Source organism: Cucumis melo, chromosome 7 (assembly GCF_025177605.1).
Source record: "Cucumis melo cultivar AY chromosome 7, USDA_Cmelo_AY_1.0, whole genome shotgun sequence".
NCBI classification, from domain to species: domain Eukaryota; kingdom Viridiplantae; phylum Streptophyta; class Magnoliopsida; order Cucurbitales; family Cucurbitaceae; genus Cucumis; species Cucumis melo.
The window spans coordinates 20936910-20950345 of record NC_066863.1 but is presented as its reverse complement, the minus strand read 5'-3'; positions in this window follow the sequence as shown (position 1 = coordinate 20950345).

Sequence of the window (13436 nt, the reverse complement as noted above, 5' to 3'; positions counted from 1 at the left end):
AGCTCGCTTCCCGACCTATACCTCCGGAAAACGTGTCAGGGAGCATGCCAGGAGTGTGGGTTGAAGTCCTCGGAGCACGAGACCCGAAGATCGAAAGACTTATGACCAATACGGAGCAAAGGGAAGAAACCGTCGGGGGACCGCTTTTTACCCCAGGACGAGAAAACTGAGTCCGGGGCATTCCCGCTCGCGTTTTCTTGGGACGAGCACCGGAAGTCCTCGAGCTCAGCCCGTTTCCTTCGCTGCAAGTGCATTTCCAGTGGTTTCTGACACCGGACGAGCGTTCGCCACTCGTTGGAAGCTTCGGCCATCTTTTGGACCGTTTTGGGTCGCACCACAGTTCTCCCTCCAACGAGCTCGCTTCCCGACCTATACCTCCGGAAAACGTGTCAGGGAGCATGCCAGGAGTGTGGGTTGAAGTCCTCGGAGCACGAGACCCGAAGATCGAAAGACTTATGACCAATACGGAGCAAAGGGAAGAAACCGTCGGGGGACCGCTTTTTACCCCAGGACGAGAAAACTGAGTCCGGGGCATTCCCGCTCGCGTTTTCTTGGGACGAGCACCGGAAGTCCTCGAGCTCAGCCCGTTTCCTTCGCTGCAAGTGCATTTCCAGTGGTTTCTGACACCGGACGAGCGTTCGCCACTCGTTGGAAGCTTCGGCCATCTTTTGGACCGTTTTGGGTCGCACCACAGTTCTCCCTCCAATGAGCTCGCTTCCCGACCTATACCTCCGGAAAACGTGTCAGGGAGCATGCCAGGAGTGTGGGTTGAAGTCCTCGGAGCACGAGACCCGAAGATCGAAAGACTTATGACCAATACGGAGCAAAGGGAAGAAACCGTCGGGGGACCGCTTTTTACCCCAGGACGAGAAAACTGAGTCCGGGGCATTCCCGCTCGCGTTTTCTTGGGACGAGCACCGGAAGTCCTCGAGCTCAGCCCGTTTCCTTCGCTGCAAGTGCATTTCCAGTGGTTTCTGACACCGGACGAGCGTTCGCCACTCGTTGGAAGCTTCGGCCATCTTTTGGACCGTTTTGGGTCGCACCACAGTTCTCCCTCCAACAAGCTCGCTTCCCGACCTATACCTCCGGAAAACGTGTCAGGGAGCATGCCAGGAGTGTGGGTTGAAGTCCTCGGAGCACGAGACCCGAAGATCGAAAGACTTATGACCAATACGGAGCAAAGGGAAGAAACCGTCGGGGGACCGCTTTTTACCCCAGGACGAGAAAACTGAGTCCGGGGCATTCCCGCTCGCGTTTTCTTGGGACGAGCATCGGAAGTCCTCAAGCTCAGCCCGTTTCCTTCGCTGCAAGTGCATTTCCAGTGGTTTCTGACACCGGACGAGCGTTCGCCACTCGTTGGAAGCTTCGGCCATCTTTTGGACCGTTTTGGGTCGCACCACAGTTCTCCCTCCAACGAGCTCGCTTCCCGACCTATACCTCCGGAAAACGTGTCAGGGAGCATGCCAGGAGTGTGGGTTGAAGTCCTCGGAGCACGAGACCCGAAGATCGAAAGACTTATGACCAATACGGGCAAAGGGAAGAAACCGTCGGGGGACCGCTTTTTACCCCAGGACGAGAAAACTGAGTCCGGGGCATTCCCGCTCGCGTTTTCTTGGGACGAGCACTGGAAGTCCTCGAGCTCAGCCCGTTTCCTTCGCTGCAAGTGCATTTCCAGTGGTTTCTGACACCGGACGAGCGTTCGCCACTCGTTGGAAGCTTCGGCCATCTTTTGGACCGTTTTGGGTCGCACCACAGTTCTCCCTCCAACGAGCTCGCTTCCCGACCTATACCTCCGGAAAACGTGTCAAGGAGCATGCCAGGAGTGTGGGTTGAAGTCCTCGGAGCACGAGACCCGAAGATCGAAAGACTTATGACCAATACGGGGCAAAGGGAAGAAACCGTCGGGGGACCGCTTTTTACCCCAGGACGAGAAAACTGAGTCCGGGGCATTCCCGCTCGCGTTTTCTTGGGACGAGCACCGGAAGTCCTCGAGCTCATCCCAGTTCCTTCGCTGCAAGTGCATTTCCAGTGGTTTCTGACACCGGACGAGCGTTCGCCACTCGTTGGAAGCTTCGGCCATCTTTTGGACCGTTTTGGGTCGCACCACAGTTCTCCCTCCACGAGCTCGCTTCCCGACCTATACCTCCGGAAAACGTGTCAGGGAGCATGCCAGGAGTGTGGGTTGAAGTCCTCGGAGCACGAGACCCGAAGATCGAAAGACTTATGACCAATACGGAGCAAAGGGAAGAAACCGTCGGGGGACCGCTTTTTACCCCAGGACGAGAAAACTGAGTCCGGGGCATTCCCGCTCGCGTTTTCTTGGGACGAGCACCGGAAGTCCTCGAGCTCAGCCCGTTTCCTTCGCTGCAAGTGCATTTCCAGTGGTTTCTGACACCGGACGAGCGTTCGCCACTCGTTGGAAGCTTCGGCCATCTTTTGGACCGTTTTGGGTCGCACCACAGTTCTCCCTCCAACGAGCTCGCTTCCCGACCTATACCTCCGAAAAACGTGTCAGGGAGCATGCCAGGAGTGTGGGTTGAAGTCCTCGGAGCACGAGACCCGAAGATCGAAAGACTTATGACCAATACGGAGCAAAGGGAAGAAACCGTCGGGGGACCGCTTTTTACCCCAGGACGAGAAAACTGAGTCCGGGGCATTCCCGCTCGCGTTTTCTTGGGACGAGCACCGGAAGTCCTCGAGCTCAGCCCGTTTCCTTCGCTGCAAGTGCATTTCCAGTGGTTTCTGACACCGGACGAGCGTTCGCCACTCGTTGGAAGCTTCGGCCATCTTTTGGACCGTTTTGGGTCGCACCATAGTTCTCCCTCCAACGAGCTCGCTTCCCGACCTATACCTCCGGAAAACATGTCAGGGAGCATGCCAGGAGTGTGGGTTGAAGTCCTCGGAGCACGAGACCCGAAGATCGAAAGACTTATGACCAATACGGAGCAAAGGGAAGAAACCGTCGGGGGACCGCTTTTTACCCCAGGACGAGAAAACTGAGTCCGGGGCATTCCCGCTCGCGTTTTCTTGGGACGAGCACCGGAAGTCCTCGAGCTCAGCCCGTTTCCTTCGCTGCAAGTGCATTTCCAGTGGTTTCTGACACCGGACGAGCGTTCGCCACTCGTTGGAAGCTTCGGCCATCTTTTGGACCGTTTTGGGTCGCACCACAGTTCTCCCTCCAACGAGCTCGCTTCCCGACCTATACCTCCGGAAAACGTGTCAGGGAGCATGCCAGGAGTGTGGGTTGAAGTCCTCAGAGCACGAGACCCGAAGATCGAAAGACTTATGACCAATACGGAGCAAAGGGAAGAAACCGTCGGGGGACCGCTTTTTACCCCAGGACGAGAAAGTTGAGTCCGGGGCATTCCCGCTCGCGTTTTCTTGGGACGAGCACCGGAAGTCCTCGAGCTCAGCCCGTTTCCTTCGCTGCAAGTGCATTTCCAGTGGTTTCTGACACCGGACGAGCGTTCGCCACTCGTTGGAAGCTTCGGCCATCTTTTGGACCGTTTTGGGTCGCACCACAGTTCTCCCTCCAACGAGCTCGCTTCCCGACCTATACCTCCGGAAAACGTGTCAGGGAGCATGCCAGGAGTGTGGGTTGAAGTCCTCGGAGCACGAGACCCGAAGATCGAAAGACTTATGACCAATACGGAGCAAAGGGAAGAAACCGTCGGGGGACCGCTTTTTACCCCAGGACGAGAAAACTGAGTCCGGGGCATTCCCGCTCGCGTTTTCTTGGGACGAGCACCGGAAGTCCTCGAGCTCAGCCCGTTTCCTTCGCTGCAAGTGCATTTCCAGTGGTTTCTGACACCGGACGAGCGTTCGCCACTCGTTGGAAGCTTCGGCCATCTTTTGGACCGTTTTGGGTCGCACCACAGTTCTCCCTCCAACGAGCTCGCTTCCCGACCTATACCTCTGGAAAACGTGTCAGGGAGCATGCCAGGAGTGTGGGTTGAAGTCCTCGGAGCACGAGACCCGAAGATCGAAAGACTTATGACCAATACGGGGCAAAGGGAAGAAACCGTCGGGGGACCGCTTTTTACCCCAGGACGAGAAAACTGAGTCCGGGGCATTCCCGCTCGCGTTTTCTTAGGACGAGCACCGGAAGTCCTCGAGCTCAGCCCGTTTCCTTCGCTGCAAGTGCATTTCCAGTGGTTTCTGACACCGGACGAGCGTTCGCCACTCGTTGGAAGCTTCGGCCATCTTTTGGACCGTTTTGGGTCGCACCACAGTTCTCCCTCCAACGAGCTCGCTTCCCGACCTATACCTCCGGAAAACGTGTCAGGGAGCATGCCAGGAGTGTGGGTTGAAGTCCTCGGAGCACGAGACCCGAAGATCGAAAGACTTATGACCAATACGGGGCAAAGGGAAGAAACCGTCGGGGGACCGCTTTTTACCCCAGGACGAGAAAACTGAGTCCGGGGCATTCCCGCTCGCGTTTTCTTGGGACGAGCACCGGAAGTCCTCGAGCTCAGCCCGTTTCCTTCGCTGCAAGTGCATTTCCAGTGGTTTCTGACACCGGACGAGCGTTCGCCACTCGTTGGAAGCTTCGGCCATCTTTTGGACCGTTTTGGGTCGCACCACAGTTCTCCCTCCAACGAGCTCGCTTCCCGACCTATACCTCCGGAAAACGTGTCAGGGAGCATGCCAGGAGTGTGGGTTGAAGTCCTCGGAGCACGAGACCCGAAGATCGAAAGACTTATGACCAATACGGAGCAAAGGGAAGAAACCGTCGGGGGACCGCTTTTTACCCCAAGACGAGAAAACTGAGTCCGGGGCATTCCCGCTCGCGTTTTCTTGGGACGAGCACCGGAAGTCCTCGAGCTCAGCCCGTTTCCTTCGCTGCAAGTGCATTTCCAGTGGTTTCTGACACCGGACGAGCGTTCGCCACTCGTTGGAAGCTTCGGCCATCTTTTGGACCGTTTTGGGTCGCACCACAGTTCTCCCTCCAACGAGCTCGCTTCCCGACCTATACCTCCGGAAAACGTGTCAGGGAGCATGCCAGGAGTGTGGGTTGAAGTCCTCGGAGCACGAGACCCAAAGATCGAAAGACTTATGACCAATACGGAGCAAAGGGAAGAAACCGTCGGGGGACCGCTTTTTACCCCAGGACGAGAAAACTGAGTCAGGGGCATTCCCGCTCGCGTTTTCTTGGGACGAGCACCAGAAGTCCTCGAGCTCAGCCCGTTTCCTTCGCTGCAAGTGCATTTCCAGTGGTTTCTGACACCGGACGAACGTTCGCCACTCGTTGGAAGCTTCGGCCATCTTTTGGACCGTTTTGGGTCGCACCACAGTTCTCCCTCCAACGAGCTCGCTTCCCGACCTATACCTCCGGAAAACGTGTCAGGGAGCATGCCAGGAGTGTGGGTTGAAGTCCTCGGAGCACGAGACCCGAAGTTCGAAAGACTTATGACCAATACGGAGCAAAGGGAAGAAACCGTCGGGGGACCGCTTTTTACCCCAGGACGAGAAAACTGAGTCCGGGGCATTCCCGCTCGCGTTTTCTTGGGACGAGCACCGGAAGTCCTCGAGCTCAGCCCGTTTCCTTCGCTGCAAGTGCATTTCCAGTGGTTTCTGACACCGGACGAGCGTTCGCCACTCGTTGGAAGCTTCGGCCATCTTTTGGACCGTTTTGGGTCGCACCACAGTTCTCCCTCCAACGAGCTCGCTTCCCGACCTATACCTCCAGAAAACGTGTCAGGGAGCATGCCAGGAGTGTGGGTTGAAGTCCTCGGAGCACGAGACCCGAAGATCGAAAGACTTATGACCAATACGGAGCAAAGGGAAGAAACCGTCGGGGGACCGCTTTTTACCCCAGGACGAGAAAACTGAGTCCGGGGCATTCCCGCTCGCGTTTTCTTGGGACGAGCACCGGAAGTCCTCGAGCTAAGCCCGTTTCCTTCGCTGCAAGTGCATTTCCAGTGGTTTCTGACACCGGACGAGCGTTCGCCACTCGTTGGAAGCTTCGGCCATCTTTTGGACCGTTTTGGGTCGCACCACAGTTCTCCCTCCAACGAGCTCGCTTCCCGACCTATACCTCCGGAAAACGTGTCAGGGAGCATGCCAGGAGTGTGGGTTGAAGTCCTCGGAGCACGAGACCCGAAGATCGAAAGACTTATGACCAATACGGGGCAAAGGGAAGAAACCGTCGGGGGACCGCTTTTTACCCCAGGACGAGAAAACTGAGTCCGGGGCATTCCCGCTCGCGTTTTCTTAGGACGAGCACCGGAAGTCCTCGAGCTCAGCCCGTTTCCTTCGCTGCAAGTGCATTTCCAGTGGTTTCTGACACCGGACGAGCGTTCGCCACTCGTTGGAAGCTTCGGCCATCTTTTGGACCGTTTTGGGTCGCACCACAGTTCTCCCTCCAACGAGCTCGCTTCCCGACCTATACCTCCGGAAAACGTGTCAGGGAGCATGCCAGGAGTGTGGGTTGAAGTCCTCGGAGCACGAGACCCGAAGATCGTAAGACTTATGACCAATACGGGACAAAGGGAAGAAACCGTCGGGGGACCGCTTTTTACCCCAGGACGAGAAAACTGAGTCCGGGGCATTCCCGCTCGCGTTTTCTTGGGACGAGCACCGGAAGTCCTCGAGCTCAGCCCGTTTCCTTCGCTGCAAGTGCATTTCCAGTGGTTTCTGACACCGGACGAGCGTTCGCCACTCGTTGGAAGCTTCGGCCATCTTTTGGACCGTTTTGGGTCGCACCACAGTTCTCCCTCCAACGAGCTCGCTTCCCGACCTATACCTCCGGAAAACGTGTCAGGGAGCATGCCAGGAGTGTGGGTTGAAGTCCTCGGAGCACGAGACCCGAAGATCGAAAGACTTATGACCAATACGGGCAAAGGGAAGAAACCGTCGGGGGACCGCTTTTTACCCCAGGACGAGAATACTGAGTCCGGGGCATTCCCGCTCGCGTTTTCTTGGGACGAGCACCGGAAGTCCTCGAGCTCAGCCCGTTTCCTTCGCTGCAAGTGCATTTCCAGTGGTTTCTGACACCGGACGAGCGTTCGCCACTCGTTGGAAGCTTCGGCCATCTTTTGGACCGTTTTGGGTCGCACCACAGTTCTCCCTCCAACGAGCTCGCTTCCCGACCTATACCTCCGGAAAACGTGTCAGGGAGCATGCCAGGAGTGTGGGTTGAAGTCCTCGGAGCACGAGACCCGAAGATCGAAAGACTTATGACCAATACGGGGCAAAGGGAAGAAACCGTCGGGGGACCGCTTTTTACCCCAGGACGAGAATACTGAGTCCGGGGCATTCCCGCTCGCGTTTTCTTGGGACGAGCACCGGAAGTCCTCGAGCTCAGCCCGTTTCCTTCGCTGCAACTGCATTTCCAGTGGTTTCTGACACCGGACGAGCGTTCGCCACTCGTTGGAAGCTTCGGCCATCTTTTGGACCGTTTTGGGTCGCACCACAGTTCTCCCTCCAACGAGCTCGCTTCCCGACCTATACCTCCGGAAAACGTGTCAGGGAGCATGCCAGGAGTGTGGGTTGAAGTCCTCGGAGCACGAGACCCGAAGATCGAAAGACTTATGACCAATACGGGGCAAAGGGAAGAAACCGTCGGGGGACCGCTTTTTACCCCAGGACGAGAAAACTGAGTCCGGGGCATTCCCGCTCGCGTTTTCTTGGGACGAGCACCGGAAGTCCTCGAGCTCAGCCCGTTTCCTTCGCTGCAAGTGCATTTCCAGTGGTTTCTGACACCGGACGAGCGTTCGCCACTCGTTGGAAGCTTCGGCCATCTTTTGGACCGTTTTGGGTCGCACCACAGTTCTCCCTCCAACGAGCTCGCTTCCCGACCTATACCTCCGGAAAACGTGTCAGGGAGCATGCCAGGAGTGTGGGTTGAAGTCCTCGGAGCACGAGACCCGAAGATCGAAAGACTTATGACCAATACGGGGCAAAGGGAAGAAACCGTCGGGGGACCGCTTTTTACCCCGGGACGAGAAAACTGAGTCCGAGGCATTCTCGCTCGCGTTTTCTTGGGACGAGCACCGGAAGTCCTCGAGCTCAGCCCGTTTCCTTTGCTGCAAGTGCATTTCCAGTGGTTTCTGACACCGGACGAGCGTTCGCCACTCGTTGGAAGCTTCGGCCATCTTTTGGACCGTTTTGGGTCGCACCACAGTTCTCCCTCCAACGAGCTCGCTTCCCGACCTATACCTCCGGAAAACGTGTCAGGGACCATGCCAGGAGTGTGGGTTGAAGTCCTCGGAGCACGAGACCCGAAGATCGAAAAACTTATGACCAATACGGAGCAAAGGGAAGAAATCGTCGGGGAACCGCTTTTTACCCCAGGACGAGAAAACTGAGTCCGGGGCATTCCCGCTCGCGTTTTCTTGGGACGAGCACCAGAAGTCCTCGAGCTCAGCCCGTTTCCTTCGCTGCAAGTGCATTTCCAGTGGTTTCTGACACCGGACGAGCGTTCGCCACTCGTTGGAAGCTTCGGCCATCTTTTGGACCGTTTTGGGTCGCACCACAGTTCTCCCTCCAACGAGCTCGCTTCCCGACCTATACCTCCGGAAAACGTGTCAGGGAGCATGCCAGGAGTGTGGGTTGAAGTCCTCGGAGCACGAGACCCGAAGATCAAAAGACTTATGACCAATACGGGGCAAAGGGAAGAAACCGTCGGGGGACCGCTTTTTACCCCAGGACGAGAAAACTGAGTCCGAGGCATTCCCGCTCGCGTTTTCTTGGGACGAGCACCGGAAGTCCTCGAGCTCAGCCCGTTTCCTTCGCTGCAAGTGCATTTCCAGTGGTTTCTGACACCGGACGAGCGTTCGCCACTCGTTGGAAGCTTCGGCCATCTTTTGGACCGTTTTGGGTCGCACCACAGTTCTCCCTCCAACGAGCTCGCTTCCCGACCTATACCTCCAGAAAACGTGTCAGGGAGCATGCCAGGAGTGTGGGTTGAAGTCCTCGGAGCACGAGACCCGAAGATCGAAAGACTTATGACCAATACGGAGCAAAGGGAAGAAACCGTCGGGGGACCGCTTTTTACCCCAGGACGAGAAAACTGAGTCCGGGGCATTCCCGCTCGCGTTTTCTTGGGACGAGCACCGGAAGTCCTCGAGCTCAGCCCGTTTCCTTCGCTGCAAGTGCATTTCCAGTGGTTTCTGACACCGGACGAGCGTTCGCCACTCGTTGGAAGCTTCGGCCATCTTTTGGACCGTTTTGGGTCGCACCACAGTTCTCCCTCCAACGAGCTCGCTTCCCGACCTATACCTCCGGAAAACGTGTCAGGGAGCATGCCAGGAGTGTGGGTTGAAGTCCTCGGAGCACGAGACCCGAAGATCGAAAGACTTATGACCAATACGGAGCAAAGGGAAGAAACCGTCGGGGGACCGCTTTTTACCCCAGGACGAGAAAACTGAGTCCGGGGCATTCCCGCTCGCGTTTTCTTGGGACGAGCACCGGAAGTCCTCGAGCTCAGCCCGTTTCCTTCGCTGCAAGTGCATTTCCAGTGGTTTCTGACACCGGACGAGCGTTCGCCACTCGTTGGAAGCTTCGGCCATCTTTTGGACCGTTTTGGGTCGCACCACAGTTCTCCCTCCAACGAGCTCGCTTCCCGACCTATACCTCCGGAAAACGTGTCAGGGAGCATGCCAGGAGTGTGGGTTGAAGTCCTCGGAGCACGAGACCCGAAGATCGAAAGACTTATGACCAATACGGAGCAAAGGGAAGAAACCGTCGGGGGACCGCTTTTTACCCCAGGACGAGAAAACTGAGTCCGGGGCATTCCCGCTCGCGTTTTCTTGGGACGAGCACCGGAAGTCCTCGAGCTCAGCCCGTTTCCTTCGCTGCAAGTGCATTTCCAGTGGTTTCTGACACCGGACGAGCGTTCGCCACTCGTTGGAAGCTTCGGCCATCTTTTGGACCGTTTTGGGTCGCACCACAGTTCTCCCTCCAACGAGCTCGCTTCCCGACCTATACCTCCGGAAAACGTGTCAGGGAGCATGCCAGGAGTGTGGGTTGAAGTCCTCGGAGCACGAGACCCGAAGATCGAAAGACTTATGACCAATACGGAGCAAAGGGAAGAAACCGTCGGGGGACCGCTTTTTACCCCAGGACGAGAAAACTGAGTCCGGGGCATTCCCGCTCGCGTTTTCTTGGGACGAGCACCGGAAGTCCTCGAGCTCAGCCCGTTTCCTTCGCTGCAAGTGCATTTCCAGTGGTTTCTGACACCGGACGAGCGTTCGCCACTCGTTGGAAGCTTCGGCCATCTTTTGGACCGTTTTGGGTCGCACCACAGTTCTCCCTCCAACGAGCTCGCTTCCCGACCTATACCTCCGGAAAACGTGTCAGGGAGCATGCCAGGAGTGTGGGTTGAAGTCCTCGGAGCACGAGACCCGAAGATCGAAAGACTTATGACCAATACGGAGCAAAGGGAAGAAACCGTCGGGGGACCGCTTTTTACCCCAGGACGAGAAAACTGAGTCCGGGGCATTCCCGCTCGCGTTTTCTTGGGACGAGCACCGGAAGTCCTCGAGCTCAGCCCGTTTCCTTCGCTGCAAGTGCATTTCCAGTGGTTTCTGACACCGGACGAGCGTTCGCCACTCGTTGGAAGCTTCGGCCATCTTTTGGACCGTTTTGGGTCGCACCACAGTTCTCCCTCCAACGAGCTCGCTTCCCGACCTATACCTCCGGAAAACGTGTCAGGGAGCATGCCAGGAGTGTGGGTTGAAGTCCTCGGAGCACGAGACCCGAAGATCGAAAGACTTATGACCAATACGGAGCAAAGGGAAGAAACCGTCGGGGGACCGCTTTTTACCCCAGGACGAGAAAACTGAGTCCGGGGCATTCCCGCTCGCGTTTTCTTGGGACGAGCACCGGAAGTCCTCGAGCTCAGCCCGTTTCCTTCGCTGCAAGTGCATTTCCAGTGGTTTCTGACACCGGACGAGCGTTCGCCACTCGTTGGAAGCTTCGGCCATCTTTTGGACCGTTTTGGGTCGCACCACAGTTCTCCCTCCAACGAGCTCGCTTCCCGACCTATACCTCCGGAAAACGTGTCAGGGAGCATGCCAGGAGTGTGGGTTGAAGTCCTCGGAGCACGAGACCCGAAGATCGAAAGACTTATGACCAATACGGAGCAAAGGGAAGAAACCGTCGGGGGACCGCTTTTTACCCCAGGACGAGAAAACTGAGTCCGGGGCATTCCCGCTCGCGTTTTCTTGGGACGAGCACCGGAAGTCCTCGAGCTCAGCCCGTTTCCTTCGCTGCAAGTGCATTTCCAGTGGTTTCTGACACCGGACGAGCGTTCGCCACTCGTTGGAAGCTTCGGCCATCTTTTGGACCGTTTTGGGTCGCACCACAGTTCTCCCTCCAACGAGCTCGCTTCCCGACCTATACCTCCGGAAAACGTGTCAGGGAGCATGCCAGGAGTGTGGGTTGAAGTCCTCGGAGCACGAGACCCGAAGATCGAAAGACTTATGACCAATACGGAGCAAAGGGAAGAAACCGTCGGGGGACCGCTTTTTACCCCAGGACGAGAAAACTGAGTCCGGGGCATTCCCGCTCGCGTTTTCTTGGGACGAGCACCGGAAGTCCTCGAGCTCAGCCCGTTTCCTTCGCTGCAAGTGCATTTCCAGTGGTTTCTGACACCGGACGAGCGTTCGCCACTCGTTGGAAGCTTCGACCATCTTTTGGACCGTTTTGGGTCGCACCACAGTTCTCCTTCCAACGAGCTCGCTTCCCGACCTACACCTCCGGAAAACGTGTCAGGGAGCATGCCAGGAGTGTGGGTTGAAGTCCTCGGAGCACGAGACCCGAAGATCGAAAGACTTATGACCAATACGGAGCAAAGGGAAGAAACCGTCGGGGGACCGCTTTTTACCCCAGGACGAGAAAACTGAGTCCGGGGCATTCCCGCTCGCGTTTTCTTGGGACGAGCACCGGAAGTCCTCGAGCTCAGCCCGTTTCCTTCGCTGCAAGTGCATTTCCAGTGGTTTCTGACACCGGACGAGCGTTCGCCACTCGTTGGAAGCTTCGGCCATCTTTTGGACCGTTTTGGGTCGCACCACAGTTCTCGCTCCAACGAGCTCGCTTCCCGACCTATACCTCCGGAAAACGTGTCAGGGAGCATGCCAGGAGTGTGGGTTGAAGTCCTCGGAGCACGAGACCCGAAGATCGAAAGACTTATGACCAATACGGAGCAAAGGGAAGAAACCGTCGGGGGACCGCTTTTTACCCCAGGACGAGAAAACTGAGTCCGGGGCATTCCCGCTCGCGTTTTCTTGGGACGAGCACCGGAAGTCCTCGAGCTCAGCCCGTTTCCTTCGCTGCAAGTGCATTTCCAGTGGTTTCTGACACCGGACGAGCGTTCGCCACTCGTTGGAAGCTTCGGCCATCTTTTGGACCGTTTTGGGTCGCACCACAGTTCTCCCTCCAACGAGCTCGCTTCCCGACCTATACCTGCGGAAAACGTGTCAGGGAGCATGCCAGGAGTGTGGGTTGAAGTCCTCGGAGCACGAGACCCGAAGATCGAAAGACTTATGACCAATACGGAGCAAAGGGAAGAAACCGTCGGGGGACCGCTTTTTACCCCAGGACGAGAAAACTGAGTCCGGGGCATTCCCGCTCGCGTTTTCTTGGGACGAGCACCGGAAGTCCTCGAGCTCAGCCCGTTTCCTTCGCTGCAAGTGCATTTCCAGTGGTCTCTGACACCGGACGAGCGTTCGCCACTCGTTGGAAGCTTCGGCCATCTTTTGGACCGTTTTGGGTCGCACCACAGTTCTCCCTCCAACGAGCTCGCTTCCCGACCTATACCTCCGGAAAACGTGTCAGGGAGCATGCCAGGAGTGTGGGTTGAAGTCCTCGGAGCACGAGACCCGAAGATCGAAAGACTTATGACCAATACGGAGCAAAGGGAAGAAACCGTCGGGGGACCGCTTTTTACCCCAGGACGAGAAAACTGAGTCCGGGGCATTCCCGCTCGCGTTTTCTTGGGACGAGCACCGGAAGTCCTCGAGCTCAGCCCGTTTCTTTCGCTGCAAGTGCATTTCCAGTGGTCTCTGACACCGGACGAGCGTTCGCCACTCGTTGGAAGCTTCGGCCATCTTTTGGACCGTTTTGGGTCGCACCACAGTTCTCCCTCCAACGAGCTCGCTTCCCGACCTATACCTCCGGAAAACGTGTCAGGGAGCATGCCAGGAGTGTGGGTTGAAGTCCTCGGAGCACGAGACCCGAAGATCGAAAGACTTATGACCAATACGGAGCAAAGGGAAGAAACCGTCGGGGGACCGCTTTTTACCCCAGGACGAGAAAACTGAGTCCGGGGCATTCTCGCTCGCGTTTTCTTGGGACGAGCACCGGAAGTCCTCGAGCTCAGCCCGTTTCCTTCGCTGCAAGTGCATTTCCAGTGGTCTCTGACACCGGACGAGCGTTCGCCACTCGTTGGAAGCTTCGGCCATCTTTTGGACCGTTTTGGGTCGCACCACAGT